Below are 17,034 nucleotides of genomic sequence, written 5' to 3' on the forward strand. Positions count from 1 at the left end.
ATCGTTCTAAACTCTTATTTCAATCATTGAAACATCCTTAGATGACAACAATGGTAATCTCACACATACCATTGGATTCAAGTAATTTTCAAGTGATCAAATGATCAATATGAAACTTCCTGAGCTAACACCAAATGACTGTCTCACGCAAATCATATAACAAGGTAATTTTCACATGATCATCTTTTGTCTTTAGTATTTAGTTTCCAACAAATAAATTGTTTACAACTAAACTCGTCAAGAATACAATGAACATAGCTAAAGCAAAAAGCTTACAACACATATTTCGAGAAATAAATACGCGAGATAAAATTGGCTCGAAATATCAAATGTGTATAATGTAAAAGTCTATATAGCTGTACGACTTAGTCTCATTAGAAGATAAAATATAATAGACTTCTCAGTGATATATAAGTTTTAGTCTGTAGTATACAAGGTTTAACTACAATATGAAGAAGGTGATAATAGCAGCAAGCTGCTTTCTCTCTGAAGAATCAGAGCCTAACTTTCAATTTTGAAAGAAAATAAGTTTTTCATTGATGAACTCAGATTTACAATGATTGGGTATTTAACCCTCCAATCGAGAAGAAGCAAATCAATGACAGAAGTTACATCAAGAATAAAAACGGAACTCGAAGAAATATGTTCTAACACACTGCCTACTCACTAACTATGTTGACGTTGACTCGGTGAGTTACAGACTTAACTCAGTGACTGACTCGGCGAATAGTCATAGGAATATGACATTGCCCTCCCCTTCAAAGATCCTTGTCCTCAAGGATAAAGTCTGGAACTTGAGCCTGAATATGAGCAGTGTCCTCCCAAGTAGCGTCCTCTCGAGTAGAGTTAGACCATTGAACAAGAATTTGAGGGACAAATTGAGTACCTCTGAGTTTAAATCGAGTGTCTAAGACAACAACTGGTTCAATGATAAAGTGTCCTTGATTATCCACCACAGGCAATATAGGCATAATAGAAGCTTGGAGACCAATTTTCTTCTTTAGTTGAGATACATGGAAGATAGGGTGAATTCTGGACCCAACTGGAAACCGCAATTTATAAGCCATTGAACCAATTCTATGAATCACTTCAAAAGGGCCAAAGTATTTGGCAGAGAGATTGAGGTTTTTTCTGATGGCCACCGAAGACTGTCTGTATGGTTGAAGTTCGAGGAACACCATATCTCCCACTTCAAACTCTTTATCCAAGCGTTTTTGGTCAGCATCAAATTTCATTCTGGCCTGAGCTTTAGTGAGATCTTCCTTCAAAATCTGCAACATTACATCCCTCTCTTGCAAATAATTTTCAACGGAAGCAACTGTAGTGGAAGCAACAATGGGAAAGATGAGATGAGGGGGTTGATAGCCATATAATGCCTGAAATGAGGACATCTTCAAACTAGTGTGGTAGTTGGTGTTGAACCACCATTCAGCAAGATCCAACCACTGAGTCCATTGTTTAGGGTTAGAGCTAGTCATACATCTGAGATATTGCTCCACACAACCATTAGTTCTTTCAGTTTGTCCATCTGTCTGTGGATGGTATGCAGTTAAGAGTTTGAGAGTAGTGCCTAGGGTATTGAATAATTCCTGCCAATGGCTCACAAAGATTTTGTCTCTGTCACTAACTATGGAGCAAGGTAGGCCATGGATCTTGAACATGTGATTGAGAAATTCCTTGGCTACTGTTATAGCTGTGAAATGGTGGCTCAAAGGAATAAAATGGTTGTGTTTGGTAAGTCTGTCTACAACTACCAAAATGACACTCTTTTTATTTGACATTGGGAGGCCCTCAATAAAATCCATAGAGATGTCTTGCCAAGCTCTTTCTGGAATTGGTAAGGGATGTAAAAGACCAGCAGGGAAAAAAGTATTTCCTTTGTTGCATTGGCAGACTTCACAAGTGGCTACAAACTGTAGTATATCAAGCTTCATTTTTGGCCAGAAGAAATGAGTTTTGGCTCTATGGTAGGTACCAAGCATGCCAGAGTGTCCCCCTATTACAGAAGAATGCAATGATTGAAGAATATATTGTTTAACTCCATTACCTGAGCCAATATAGATTCTGCCTTTGAATCTCAGAATGTCATGAGAATAAGAAAATTTAGGATGATCTGGAGAGACAAGTAAGGCTGCAATCTGTTGTTGTGCTACACAGTCCCCTTCATAACTAGAAAGGACATCTTATGCCCATTGAGGAGTGCTAAGTGACATAACATTGCAGGCAGCAAAATAAGTTGGCAATCTTGATAATGCATCAGCAACTGTGTTCTCTTGGCCTTTCTTGTACCTGATAACATAGTCAAATCCCATTAATTTGACCATCCATTTTTGTTGAAGAGTAGTGGATATTCTTTGGTCCATTAAATACTGAAAGCTCTGGTGGTATGTATTGATAATAAACTAACTGTGTGAAAGATAATATTTCCATTTCTGAACAACCATGAAAATTGCTAGAAATTCTTTGTCATAAGTGGATAGGGCAAGTGCTTTAGATCCCAAAGCTTTACTGTAGAATGAGAGTGGTCTACTTTCTTGCATGAGAACTTCCCAAACTCCTCTATCACAAGCATCAGTTTCTAAGGTGAACTGCTTGGAAAAGTCAGGTAAAGCCAATACCGGAGCTTGAGTCATTGCAGTTTTGAGATCAGTGAAAGCTTGATGTGTTGTAGGTGACCAGTGAAAGGCATCTTTCTTAAGCATATACGTGAGTGGCTTTGAAATTGTACCATAGCCCTTGATGAATCTTCTGTAATACCCTGTGAGCCCCAAAAACCCTCTCAATTGCTTCAAGTTGGATGGTAGAGGCCAAGTTTGCATAACAGAGATTTTTTCAGGGTCAGCTGCTACTCCATTTGCAGAAATGATATGACCCAAATACTCCAACTGTGGCTGAGCAAAAACACATTTAGAGAGCTTTGCATATAATGAATGTTGTCTGAAAATTGAGAATGTCTGTTGCAAGTGAAGAACATGCTCCTCTAAAGAAGAACTGTATACCAAAATATCATCAAAAAATACTAAGACAAATTTTCTCAGAAAGGGTTGAAAGATGTCATTCATGAGAGCTTGAAAGGTTGCAGGTGCATTTGTGAGGCCAAGTGGCATGACTCTAAAATCATAATGACCATGGTGAGTTCGAAAGGCTATTTTGAAGATATCAGGGCCAAAAACTCTGATTTGGTGGTAGCCAGATCTTAAATCTATTTTGGTGAAGATAACAACACCTTTCAATTCATCTAATCATCAATCAAAGGAATAGGGAACTTATCCTTAATAGTGATGTCATTGAGTTTCCTATAATCAATACAAAACCTCCATGTGTCATCCTTTTTTCTCACAAGCAAAATGGGAGAAGCAAAAGGGCTATTGCTGTGTTGAATGAGGCCTGCAGATAGCATTTCTTGAACCATTTTCTCCACAACTGATTTATGTATATAAGGGCATTTATAAGGTCCTTGAGCAGTGGGTGGAGAGTTAGGCTTAAGTGGGATTTTGTGGTCCAAGTTTCTGGATGGTAGTAGTGTAGTGGGTTCTGCAAAAACATCAGAAAAAGCATCCAAAACTGTAGAAATTAGAGGAGGTATAGGGGTGGAAGGAGGTGAAAAAATGGCAAAAAACTGGCCAATTAGGGTGGGGGTGTTACTTTTGATAAACTTGCGCAAGGAAGAGCCAGAAATAATATTAAGAGATGGCTTAAAAGAACTTCCCTGAAGTGTGATGTAAGCACCATGATGTAGGAAGGAAATCTTCAGCTGAGCAAAATTGAAGGTAACATCTCCCAATTGTTGTATCCAATCAGCTCCCAAAACCATGTCATATCCCCCTAATGGTAGAAACCCTCAAGTCAGAAGAAAAAAGATGACCCTGCATTTCCCATCGGAGATGGTGACACACACCATTACTGGTTATGCTCTCTCCCTTTGCCACTGTGACTAACATATGTCCTGTGGGTGAAGCATGAATGTTGAGTTTATCAACAATGCGAGAGTCTATAAAGCTATGAGTGCTACCCGTGTCAATAAGAACTATTATGGGTTGTTTTTTGTAAATGCCCTGCAATACGAATTGTATCATGAACTACATGGCTTGTTAAGGCATGGATAGATATCTCAATAGGAGCCTCACTAGAAGAAGGATAAGTAACCTCAGTAGTGATAGGTGTCTAAAATACCTAATTTTATATCTAGTATTTATGCTTTCTTTGCTATTATTCTTGTGAACTGCATCTCTTATGTTTAGTTTTGAGTTATTAGGTGCAATGGAGTCTTTGGGAGCAAAAGAAGGAGAAACCATCCATTTGGAGCGAAAAGAGCAAAAAGATCAATTGGCGGGCGAAATAAATTTGGAGCCAGCTAGGTTGCGCAAGAAAGAGGTGATGAACGAACTGTCAGTTTCTCAAAACCGACAGTTAAGCAAGAAAGAATAGGATGTCAGTTATCTGGAACTGACAAGCCAAATATCACTTCAGTGGCCCTTATCATCACCCGTGGGGTGCCAATAACCGTCCCAACATTTCTAACCCTAAATCGAGAACATTACTTCCCAAATCATTTTCTCTACCTGGGAGTAAATAGGCAGAGACAGAAATGGAGGCAGCTTCAAATTGAGAGAGATTGGGAAGGAAATCGAGCTATTGTTGCTCGAATTGATGAGAGAGGCCAAATCGAAGATAAAATGGGGATGGCTACCGTTCTGTTCAGCCGAGAGAAGAATCGGATTCAGGTGAAGAGAGGGTTTTGAGTTTAATAATTGATGTTGTTGCCTGTGAATTAACGGAGGTTATGGAGAAGAGATCTGGTTCTGTAATGATTAAGAGAAGATGGGTTCAACTCAGATTTGAGTTTGAACCGAGATTTGAAGATGGGTTCAAATGATTCAGTGGATGGTGTTGTAATGGCTTCTTGGAATGAAGAAGATGAACAACATCCGTTGTTGCTGAAATGGAGATATGTTGTTGTTGGCTCAGAATTCAGAGACACCGGAGGGGTGATTAGAGCTGGTGGTTGTGTTGTCTGCTACCAATTGCAGTTGAAGGCACTGCTGTGTTGTGCAGTGAGTTGGAGGTGCTGAAGCTGATGGTATTAAATTCGAGCTGCAAAGGGTTGGTATTGTTGTGCTTTAGATAGTAGTAACTGGGTTATGCTTTGAAGCCAAGAGAATGGAAGAATGAGAAATTGGCAGTAAAGGGTTGCAAGTCTGTTAAGGTCAGGATTTGATTTGAGTATGAGTGTTTGTTGCTGCAGTGCAAAATGGAAGAAGATGGTGGACTGGAGCTGTATGCAGGTGTGAACAAGAGGTGCAATGCAGGTTTGCCAGAAGAGTTGCGGCTGAAGCTGTCATGCAATTTCTAGTGTTTGTCGCAGGCTAAACTTGTTGGTGTTGCTTCTTGAGTTCATTACAGGTGGTGATGCTGAGATTAGAAGGATTGATAAGCTGAGTTACAGGATTGAACTACAATGGATGTGGTTTGTCGGCTGAGTTGCAGCTGTAATAAGGCACTGGTCGATTTGCTGGTGCTGGTATTGAATGAAGTTGCAGGAAATTGAAATGCCAAATGGTGGATATATTGCTGCTGCTGGAGGAATTGTCTGGAATGTATGAATGTTATGCAAGAAGGCTACAGGGAGGTTGTGATGAATGAATGTGCAGGGCTGGATCTGTTACAATGGAAGAAACAGAAAGGGTATTACTGCCATGGTCACAATGGCTGTATCAGTATGTGTGATGGAGATGTTGCATTGCAGGTGCTGGTGCTGGTGCTGTTGTGCAGTGGAGGTTGAACTGAAATTGGATGGTCGCAGTTGGTTTGTGGCTCGGATTTGAGATTATGTGCCTGCTGCCATGTTGGCTTTACAGAGAAGTAGTGATACGAGTAACTGATAATGCTTGGCGTCTATGAATGAATGGGTTGTTGCCGGAATTAAGTATGCAGGGAGAAGTTGGGAATGTCAAAAGGCAGTTGCTGGTGCTGGAATTGAATTGCAGATGGAGTTACAAGGAGATGGTGGTTTGTTATTCATCAGATGGGATGTGATGCTATGACAGGTTATGTTGTTGCTGTTGCAGTTAATGAGAATGAAACAGAAGTGCAAATGCAGTTGTGAAGCTGCAGATTAGATGGAGCTAGAGCGAGAAATACTGTAGTTGCAGGTGCAGCTGTTAGTCGGTGGAGCAATGACTAGGCAGAGTGTCAAGGATTGTGTTGCAGGAAAGAAGAGTTGAATCTGCGGAAGGTGCAGAGTTGCTGGTTGAGCTGTTGAATGTTGCAGGGAGCTGTTGCCATGTAAAGCTGAGTTGTGTTTGCTGTACATGGAAGATATTGAGTGTGCAGAAGCTGAATGGCTCTAGATGAAGCTGGAACTGGTAATATCCGGCGCACAAAGGAAGTTGGTTCGAGTCGAATCTGAAGCTGGAGGTGTGTTGCTGCTGTTGCTGGCGCTGTTGAGAAGAGTGCTGCCATGGTTTTGATAATGGAAAAGATGGGAGTCCGGTGGAGCTGTGAAGCGAGTAACTGGTGCAGGTATATGCAGTAATAGATGGGGTTCGAGCTTATGGAATTGCAGGAAATGAAGCTGCTACTGTGCGTCTTGGATGCAGGGTTTAGAAGCTAGAAAGGAAGTGCAGAACTGGAGTTTAACCCTGACCAAAGCTTGAACTTTTGCTTTGACCGGGGTTGACAAAGTTTGACCTGTGAATTTTAGTGGGTTTGACCCGCGAATTTTAGTGGGTTTGACCCAAGTAAAGATGGGCTTTTGGTTTTCAATTTCAACAGAGGTCTATAAACACTTAAACAGGCTACCTCTCTATCTTATCTCCGTTTCTACTTTTGTTCTAGGGTTTAGAAACATGAAACTTCTTTTCATTCTTGTGATGAACTCCTTTAACACGAATACTTAATTTTATCACTGGTTTAAGGAATCAGTTGGATTTCCAAACATGGGTTGTGTTCAATAAATTAGTTTTGTCTCGTATTTTATCGATTATGATTTTCTAGAAATATCGCCATGTATGATTGATTGTTAGTTTTGTGAAGTTGCAAATTGGTTGAACTCGTAATCATATCTATTGCTAGTTTAAGGTAGGGGTGTAAATTCGGGCAGGCCGGGCCGCCCGACCCAAAAACTAAGACAGGCCGGGCAGGCCAGGCTTAATATTTGTGAGCCCGTAAACAAATTCAGGTCGGACAGGCCGGGCACAAGTAGATAATTTGCTACCCAAAGCCCGCTTTTTATACGGGCAGGCCAGATCGGGCCGGATAGGCCACTATTTTGAATTTTTTTTTTTTAAGTTTAAATTTTCAAATGAACGGTATTAAATACAATATCCTTTCCTTTCCAACATCGCATATCGTAAGTGATAGTATTATTTTATATTTAAATTACACTGACAAATTTTAAATTTTAGCCTATAATAAATAATTAATTAGAGTAATAAACTTTCTAATAAGAAAATATATTACCATTAATGTTTTGAAAAGGTTAATTATAAGTAAAAAAACAATTATATATTTTATTTTTCTTGACACAAAATTGACAATTATAAAATTGTAACTTTTAAGTCTTTTTAAGAGGATATTAAATGATTAATGGCACATAGAAGGCTTTCAGGCCGGGTATCAGGCCGGGCATCATAATTAATCGCAAAGCCCGAGACCGCCCAATAAATTAATCCAGGCCAGGCCGGATGGTCCATGACGGGCCATAACAGGCTTTGGGCTACTTAGGGTACAGGCGGGCTCGGGTGGATACAGGCAGGCCGAGTATTTTCGGGTATTATTTACACCCCTAGTTTAGGGTTTATTGTACGTAAAGGTGATACACCTTGAATACAAGTAGCATAATTGTGATTATTGCTTGTAGTGATACATCATAGTAGTCACAAGTGAGTCATAACCTTTGTTAAATCGGATTAGTGCTTTTACACGTTCGATTGCTTTGATTGGACTGATTTCATAGAATTTAATGCATCTAGGGAATTAAACTTGATTAGTGCTTTTACACGTTAGGTTGTTCTCTTAGATAGAACTCATACTTGCATCTTTTAATGTGTTTGTTGATGACAATAGGATATTTGCGGGATATACTTGCGATCAAGGTATCCTAGGGCCTTTGATAAAAGAGAGATTAAATATCAATTCTAGTTATTGTTAAAAAGCATGTTTGTGAATGAAGATGAATCCTTAACCAATATCTGCTCTATTTGATTTGCTTGTTTATTTCTTTGTTTTGTTTTTATTTTATTTTAGTACATAAAAATCAGAAAACCCCCCATTGGTATTTATAGGAAACCGAAACAATTTGACAACCCAAGACCTCTCTGTGGGAACGATCCTTTCTTGCTCTTGCTATATTTATATTTTGAGTAGTAAGAAAGTGTAATTTATTTTTGACGCATACGACAACGATCAAATTTTGGCGCCGTTGTCGGGGACGCAGCGGTTGTCACTTGTTTTTGGTTTCTTATTTTTGTTTTTAGTTTTGTTTCTTCTTTTTGTTTTTATCTTTATTTTCTGGTTTTTAACCTTGTTTTGAGAACTCTTGTTTCATGTACCAATTTCTATGGACGGAGCATATTAGAACAATGGGTACGGTTTTCAAACTCAACAACATTATGACAACTATCACCCTTATGGGGAATACAATCAAAACCAATCCTTTGGTTATGGTCAATATTCCACGTAACCTTTGAGTTATTCTCATACGTACCAACCTTCTTACGGTAGGTATGTAAGTGAGCAACCACAAGGAGGGGAGACTAGTTGTACTCCTATTCATATTTCTTCGAGTTTGGTAGATGAGATGCAACAATTTATGGTGGGCATGGAGTCAGTTTGTAGACAACCAAGCATGGAACCAATTTCGTCAACCGAATATGATAATAGTATGTTTGGCCCAATTTCTGATCGTAGTTATGATCATTCACCCATTCAAAGGGAAGATAATTAGCCTAGGAATACTGAAGCAAGTGATTCTACTTTTCCTTGTCAAACGAGCTTTACCAACAAATGGAACACTATTTTCAAAATTTGGATGGATCACTCCAAGAGCTTCAAAAATGTGTTTCCATTTTAAGACAAGGCATTGAAGAATACAAAGAGGACATGCAAAATTCTGCGAAAGACCAATCTTCGGGAAGTGGTAGCCAATCTTATGTCAACTATGATAGTGACGATGACTATGAAAGTACAACGCTTGAACCAATTTATGATGACATCCCCGAGGAGTGTACAATGGAGTCTTTTTGCGCTCAAGGTGAAGATGAAAAGGAATATGATGACACTAGTGCAGCTTACTCAAGCATTGATCTTAATAATGACCAAGAACCTATTCAAAAGGTAGATCTTGGTGATGATTCAATGCGTGTTCTTAAAAAGTTCCTTATGGAGAGACTTGAATCCGCAGTAGCATATGTGCTTTACAACAAAGAAGAGTGTGTTGAGAATGAAAACGATATGACCAATATTGTGGAAGACCCAATTGAGCTTGCAAAGGATTGTAATGATGATGTTTATGTCGAGACTTTGGTTAAGGCAGAAATGGACGAAGAATGGTTGCAAGGTTTGATAGAGGACCATGATATAAAAGAGATGAATAACTCACTTGAGTTTTTCAAGGATGAAGAGGATTCCGTAATACAAGAGATTGTGCAAGGTTTGTCTAACTCTTTGCATATTGTTTCTTCTCCTTTATCTCTTATTGGTTTGAATGTATGTGATTCGAAAACATTGTTGAATGACTTTGTTTCTCGATATCCGCCTTTGGAAACATTTGGTTCTCATGCAATGCAGGTTTGTGAACAAGAAACCATGAAAGTTCCCGAATTCTATATTTTATATCCACTTCCAAGTGTGGACAAGAATAAGTGTGGGGGAATTTTTTTATCGGTTAATAGGTTTGTTTTTGTTTTATATTACTTATATTTGTGCGAAGCTAGTGTTTGCAAAACAGGTTCTATGGAAGGATCCTCAACTTTTCAGGTTATTGGTGTATGGGGAATCGGTCTTGCAAGTTGGGCTAACGACTTTAAACCAAGCGCTAAATGGGAGGCAACCCACTGGTTTTGTGTATCTATCTCTATCTTTTTATTTCTCAAGTCTTTTATCTTTATTTTCTTATTTTGGGATATTTGCATATGAAAACTCCAACTTTTAGAGATTTTTGAACAATTTAGAATAAACACTAGCTTTTCTAAGTATATGGAATTTTTTTTCTTGACGATGAGGTATATATATTGGCTGAGTTGGGATGAGATGCCAACTAAATAGCTTGTTTAGTGGTTATCCTCTATTGTTCATAAGTATCTACGAGTTGGAGTATTCGTTTTTTTTTTTTGTTACGCATATTATCTTCTTATTTTGTATATCATGTTATAAATTTCCCATCTTAAATTTTACTTTGGATGATTTATTTACATTGAGGACAATGTGAAGTTTAAGTGTGGGGGAGTGTTCTCATATAGAGTTTTTAGCCTTGTTAGTTTTCCCTTGTGTTTATAAAAAAAAAAGTAGAAAAAGAAAAAAAAAAGATGATAAACTCCTAAGTCTAGAAACTTGTGCCTTACACTAATGGAAACATCGTGGTTGTAGGAGTTGAGGAACCCATTAGTAGAATTCATATGAAAACTAACAAAATATAAAAATAAATAACATGTTAGTTATCACCATATCTCGGAGTCTTCACCATATCACGTTCTATTTTTATTTTTTTCATATTTATCTATTGTTTCTCTAAGTGATTTGGTGGGGGCACCAGCATCGAATTGTTATCACTGTTAGGATAAAATAGATTGATTGAGTTACTACAAAAAAAAAAAAAGACCAGACCAATTTGACCAAACGGTGTAAAAAAAATAGACACTTGGATAGCAATATCTGTGTGTTCTCCCTGTCTCCGTCGCCTAAGCAAGCGTGGAACGCAGGATCCACGGGAATTACCATGTAATTTGATGACAAGAAGCATGCACTTGGATCCAAAAGATCTAATCATGTTGTCAATTCGGAAAAAAAAAAGGTGAAAAAAGAAAAGAAAAAGAAAATATTATTATTATTGTGTTGAATAAAATCGATCACTGGTTCCCTTGTATATGCCATTGAATTGATCTAGAATTAAGTTTGTCGACCGCTGGTTCCCTTGTATATGTCAGTCATGTTGATATTAGTATTCAGACCAGTAGCTCAATCCAATAGGATTTTTTTAGGTTTGTTTTGGCAGTGACCTTCAGACAGATATGGGAAACACCGTTCACCTTAGTCAACAGTCCGCCACCATCTACTTTTTATATCCATCTTCTTAATCTTTTCATGTGATTGTGGTTGATTAGATTTCGAGTATTGTGGTTGTGTTCAACTTTCCGAATGAAGCTATATCACTAATTTATGAATTGGATTTGAAAGTGGGTACTTCCTCTTGTAATCATTGATAGTATGCCAATTAATAAAAATATTTAGTGTCATTCTTAAATTTTCACAGGTGGCTGGAGTTTGAAAGTATAGGTTTTGTAGGTACACCTCTTATAAACCTTCACGAGACTATAACTCGTCCACTAGGGACATCTAGGGGTTTAAAGGATTGTTATACGTGCTAAGTGTGACCGTAGCCTCGACGACACGGAGTTGTATGTATGTTTTAGAATTTGTTTTGTTTGATTTGTTCGAGGACTAGCAAAGTTTAAGTGTGGGGGAATTTGATAGATGTCTAAAATACCTAATTTTATATCTAGTATTTATGCTTTCTTTGTTATTATTCTTGTGAACTGCATCTCTTATGTTTAGTTTTGAGTTATTAGGTGCAATGGAGTCTTTGGAAGCAAAAGAAGGAGAAATCATCAATTTGGAGCGAAAAGAGCAAAAAGATCAATTGGAGGGCGAACTATATTTGGAGCCGGCTAGGTTGTGCAAGAAAGAGGTGATGAACGAACTGTCAGTTTCTCAAAACCGACAGTTAAGCAAGAAAGAATAGGCTGTCAGTTATCTGGAACTGACAAGCCAAATATCACTTCAGTGGACCTTATCATCACCCGTGGGGTGCCAATAACCGTCCCAACATTTCTAACCCTAAATCGAGAACATTACTTCCAAATCATTTTCTCTACCTGGGAGTAAATAGGCAGAGACAGAAATGGAGGCAGCTTCAAATTGAGAGAGATTGGGAAGGAAATCGAGTTATTGTTGCTCGAATTGATGAGAGAGGCCAAATCGAAGATAAAATGGGGATGGCTACCGTTCTGTTCAACCGAGAGAAGAATCGGATTCAGGTGAAGAGAGGGTTTTGAATTTAATAATTGATGTTGTTGCCTGTGAATTAACGGAGGTTATGGAGAAGAAATCTGGTTCTGTAGTGATTAAGAGAAGATGGGTTCAACTCAGATTTGAGTTTGAACCGAGATTTGAAGATGGGTTCAAATGATTCAGTGGATGGAGTTGTAATGGCTTCTTGGAATGAAGAAGATGAACAACATCCGTTGTTGCTGAAATGGAGATATGTTGTTGGCTCAGAATTCAGAGACACAGGAGGGGTGATTAGAGCTGGTGGTTGTGTTGTCTGCTACCAATTGCAGTTGAAGGCACTGCTTTGTTGTGCAGTGAGTTGGAGGTGCTGAAGCTGATGGTCTTAAATTCGAGCTGCAAAGGGTTGGTATTGTTGTGCTTTAGATAGTAGTAACTGGGTTATGCTTTAAAGCCAAGAGAATGGAAGAATGAGAAATTGGCAGTAAAGGGTTATAAGTCTGTTAAGGTCAGGATTTGATTTGAGTACGAGTGTTTGTTGCTGCAGTGCAAAATGGAAGAAGATGGTGGACTGGATCTGTATGCAGTTGTGAACAAGAAGTGCAATGCAGGTTTACCAGAAGAGTTGCGGCTGAAGCTGTCATGCAATTTCTAGTGGTTGTCGCAGGTTAAACTTGTTGGTGTTGCTGCTTGAGTTCATTACAGGTGGTGATGCTGATACTAGAAGGATTGAGAAGCTGAGTTGCAGGATTGAACTGCAATGGATGTGGTTTGTCGGCTGAGTTACAGCTGCAATAAGGCACTGGTCGATTTGCTGGTGCTGGTATTGAATGAAATTGCAGGAAATTGAAATGCCAAATGGTGGATATATTGCTGCTGCTGGAGGAATTGTCTGGAATGTATGAATGCTATGCAAGAAGGCTATAGGGAGGTTGTGATGAATGAATGTGCAGGGTTAGAGCTGTTGCAATGGAAGAAACAGAAAGGGTATTACTGCCATGGTCACAATGGCTGTGTTAGTATGTGTGATGGAGATGTTGCATTGCAGGTGCTAGTGCTGTTGTGCAGTGGAGGTTGAACTGAAATTGGATGGTTGCAGTTGGTTTGTGGCTCGGATTTGAGATTATGTGCTTGCTGCCATGTTGGATTTACAGAGAAGTAGTGATATGAGTAACTTATAATGCTTGGAGTCTATGAATAAATGGGTTGTTGCCGGAATTAAGCATGCAGGGAGAAGTTGGGAATGTCAAAAGGCAGTTGCTGGTGCTGGAATTGAATTGCAGATGGAGTTACAAGGAGATGGTGGTTTGTTATTCATCAGATGGGCTGTGATGCTATGACAGGTTATGTTGTTGCTATTGCAGTTAATGAGAATGAAACAGAAGTGCAAATGCAGTTGTGCAGCTGCAGATTAGATGGAGCTAGAGCGAGAAATACTGTAGTTGCAGGTGCAGCTGTTAGTCGGTGGAGCAATGACTAGGCAGAGTGTCAAGGATTGTGTTGCAGGAAAGAAGAGTTGAATCTGCGGAAGGTGCAGAGTTGCTGGTTGAGCTGTTGAATGTTGCAGGGAGCTGTTGCCATGTAAAGCTGAGTTGTGTTTGCTGTACAGGGAAGATATTGAGTGTGCAGAAGCTGAATGGCTCTAGATGAAGCTGGAACTGGTAATATGCGGCGCACAAAGGAAGTTGGTTTGAGTCGAATCTGAAGCTAGAGGTGTGTTGCTGCTGTTGCTGGCGCTGTTGAGAAGAGTGCTGCCATGGTTTTGATAATGGAAAAGATGGGAGTCCGGTGGAGCTGTGAAGCGAGTAACTGGTGCAGGTATATGCAGTAGCAGATGGGGTTCGAGCTTATGGAATTGCAGGCAATGGAGCTGCTACTGTGCGTCTTGGATGCAGGGTTTAGAAGCTACAAAGGAAGTGCAGAACTGGAGTTTAACCCTGACCAAAGCTTGAACTTCTGCTTTGACCGGGGTTGACCAAGTTTGACCTGCGACTTTAGTGGGTTTGACCCAAGTAAAGATGGGCGTTTGGTTTTCTATTTCAAGAGAGGTCTATAAATAGGCTATCTCTCTATCTTATCTCTGTTTCTACTTTTGTTCTAGGGTTTAGAAACATGAAACTTCTTTTCATTCTTGTGATGAACTCCTTTAACATGAGTACTTAATTTTATCATTGGTTTAAGGAATAAGTTGGATTTCCAAATATGGGTTGTGCTCAATAAACTAGTTTTGTCTCATGTTTTATCGATTATGATTCGCTAGAAATATCACCATGTATGATTGATTGTTAGTTTTGTCAAGTTGCAAATTAGCAGACCTCGTAATCATATCTATTGCTAGTTTAGGGTTTTATTATACGTAAACGTGATACACCTTGAATATAAGTAGCATAATTGTGATTATTACTTGTAGTGATACATCCTAGTAGTCACAAGTGAGTCATAACCTTTGTTAAGTCGGATAAGTGCTTTTACACGTTCGATTGCTTTGATTGGCCTGATTTCATAGAACTTAATGCATCTAGGGAATTAAACTTGATTAGTGCTTTTACACGTTAGGTTGTTCTCTTAGATAGAACTCACACTCGCATCTTTTAATGTGTTTGTTGATGACAATAGGAGATTTGCGGGATATACTTGCGATCAAGGTATCCTAGGGCCTTTGATAAAAGAGAGATTAAATATCAATTCTAGTTATTGTTAAAAAGCATGTTTGTGAATGAAGATGAATCCTTAACCAATATCTGCTCTATTTGATTTGCTTGTTTATTTCTTTGTTTTGTTTTTATTTTATTTTAGTACATAAAAATCAGAAAACCCCCCATTGGTATTTATCGGAAACCGAAACAATTTGACAACCCAAGACCTCTCTGTGGGAATGATCCTTTCTTGCCCTTGCTATATTTATATTTTGAGTAGTAAGAAAGTGTAATTTATTTTTGACGCATACGACAGCGATCAAGTAGCTTCATGAGGAGGTGATTCTTGTTCTTCAACTTCTTCATCAGAGATCAACATGAATAATTGTTTAGATTTGCACTTGTGACCTTGCCTATAGAATTCATCACAATTATAACATAAACCTTTATCTTTCTGATCGTTGTCGTACGCGTCAAAAATAATTTCACTTTCTCACTCAACTAAATTTAAATGAAGTATGTGGTAAGAAAGAGTTCGTTCTTACAGAGAGGCTTTTGTTGCTATAAAATTTCAGTTTCTTAGTAACCTAGGGGGATTTTTTGTTTAGCAAAGAAATAAAATTAAATTGAAAGTAATCAATAAGAGGAAGATATTGGCCACGGGACAGTATCATTCACAAATATATATTTTCATTAATGACTAGAATTGGTATTTTAATCTCTCATTAATTACTAAAAGTCCTAGGATACCTTGATCGCAAGTATATCCCGCTAATTCCCTGATTTCATCACAACCACATTAAAAGATGTATATGTGAATTCTTCCTACAAAGCAACCTAAAGTGTAAAAGCACAAAGTTTAACTCCCTAAAAGCACTAAGTTCTATGGAATAAGACTAATCAAGGCAATCAAACGTGTAAAAGCACTTATTCGATTTAATCAAGGTTATGATTCATTTGTGACTAGTAGGATATATCACCACAAGCACTACGCACAATTATGCTACTTAGAATCAGAGATAAACAACTTTTTGCGTATTGAAAACCCTAATATAGCTTTAGAAATGAATGCAAATCGGATTGATTCCGGAATCAAACAAACAATCAAATCATATGACAATATAAACCATGAATCATAAACAATAAATTATTGAGACAAAACTAATGCATTGGATCAAATATCATATTGAGAAATCAACTTTATCCCATAACCAATAATATCTGTTTAGCTACTCATACTTTTGAGTTCATCATAATCATAATCAATAATGAAATGAAGAAGAAAATAAATGAAAGCAAAACCCAGTCAATAATGAAATGAAGAAGAAAATAAATGAAAGCAAAACCCAGTCGCCGCTCTCCAAAACTCCAAGTAGAGTCATATTCAAAGTTGTAAAAGACTTTCCTTTTGTAGCTTTTCTCCAACTTCTAAAATTAGGTCCAATCTCCAAAGTCCAATACGATGTCCACCAAGCCCATCTGTTAAAATATCTCTTCTGGAAATTCTGGGTCCAAAACTGGATCGCCGGACTGCTGAAGTCAGTACTGGATTCCGGTCATCGTTGTCGGATTCCGGTCATCGGGAAACTGATTCCGGCTACCTTTGTCATCTGAAACTGTCACCAGTAAGTGCATATGCACAGTAGCTCAACTCTACTTCTCTGCAGTTCAAACATTCACAACAAGAATCATCCAACCCAATGCCTTGTTTCTTGCGAAAACATACTCAAAAGCGTGACCTGTAGCTCATATATCCAGCCGCCGACTCTTGCTTCCGACTCATACCACCTTCACGATTCAGTGAAACTTTATGATCCGCACTTTTATTTCTGAAATCCGGCATCTCGGGCTAGGCTCACTGGCTCGTCATTCTCACTGCATTTTCGCACCATTTCTGCAGCTTCAAAACTATCTCAGGCCATACTTTCAGATGCAACACACACAACAAAATCATCTCCGCAATTCAGCTCACTAACATACATTCACTTCCATACCCGCTTCAGTTCATCGCCATACTGCAGCAACTCCAACCTTCATTTGCAGCTCATTGCAGCACTGCACCTTTATAATCAACAGTCACTCATTTCCACCAATTTCAGTTGCACAGATTCATCTCCAAGCACTGCAGCCACGACTGCATCACCAAGACATTCTCTGTAATCAAAACCTTCAA

Source organism: Papaver somniferum, chromosome 6 (assembly GCF_003573695.1).
Source record: "Papaver somniferum cultivar HN1 chromosome 6, ASM357369v1, whole genome shotgun sequence".
NCBI lineage: Eukaryota > Viridiplantae > Streptophyta > Magnoliopsida > Ranunculales > Papaveraceae > Papaver > Papaver somniferum.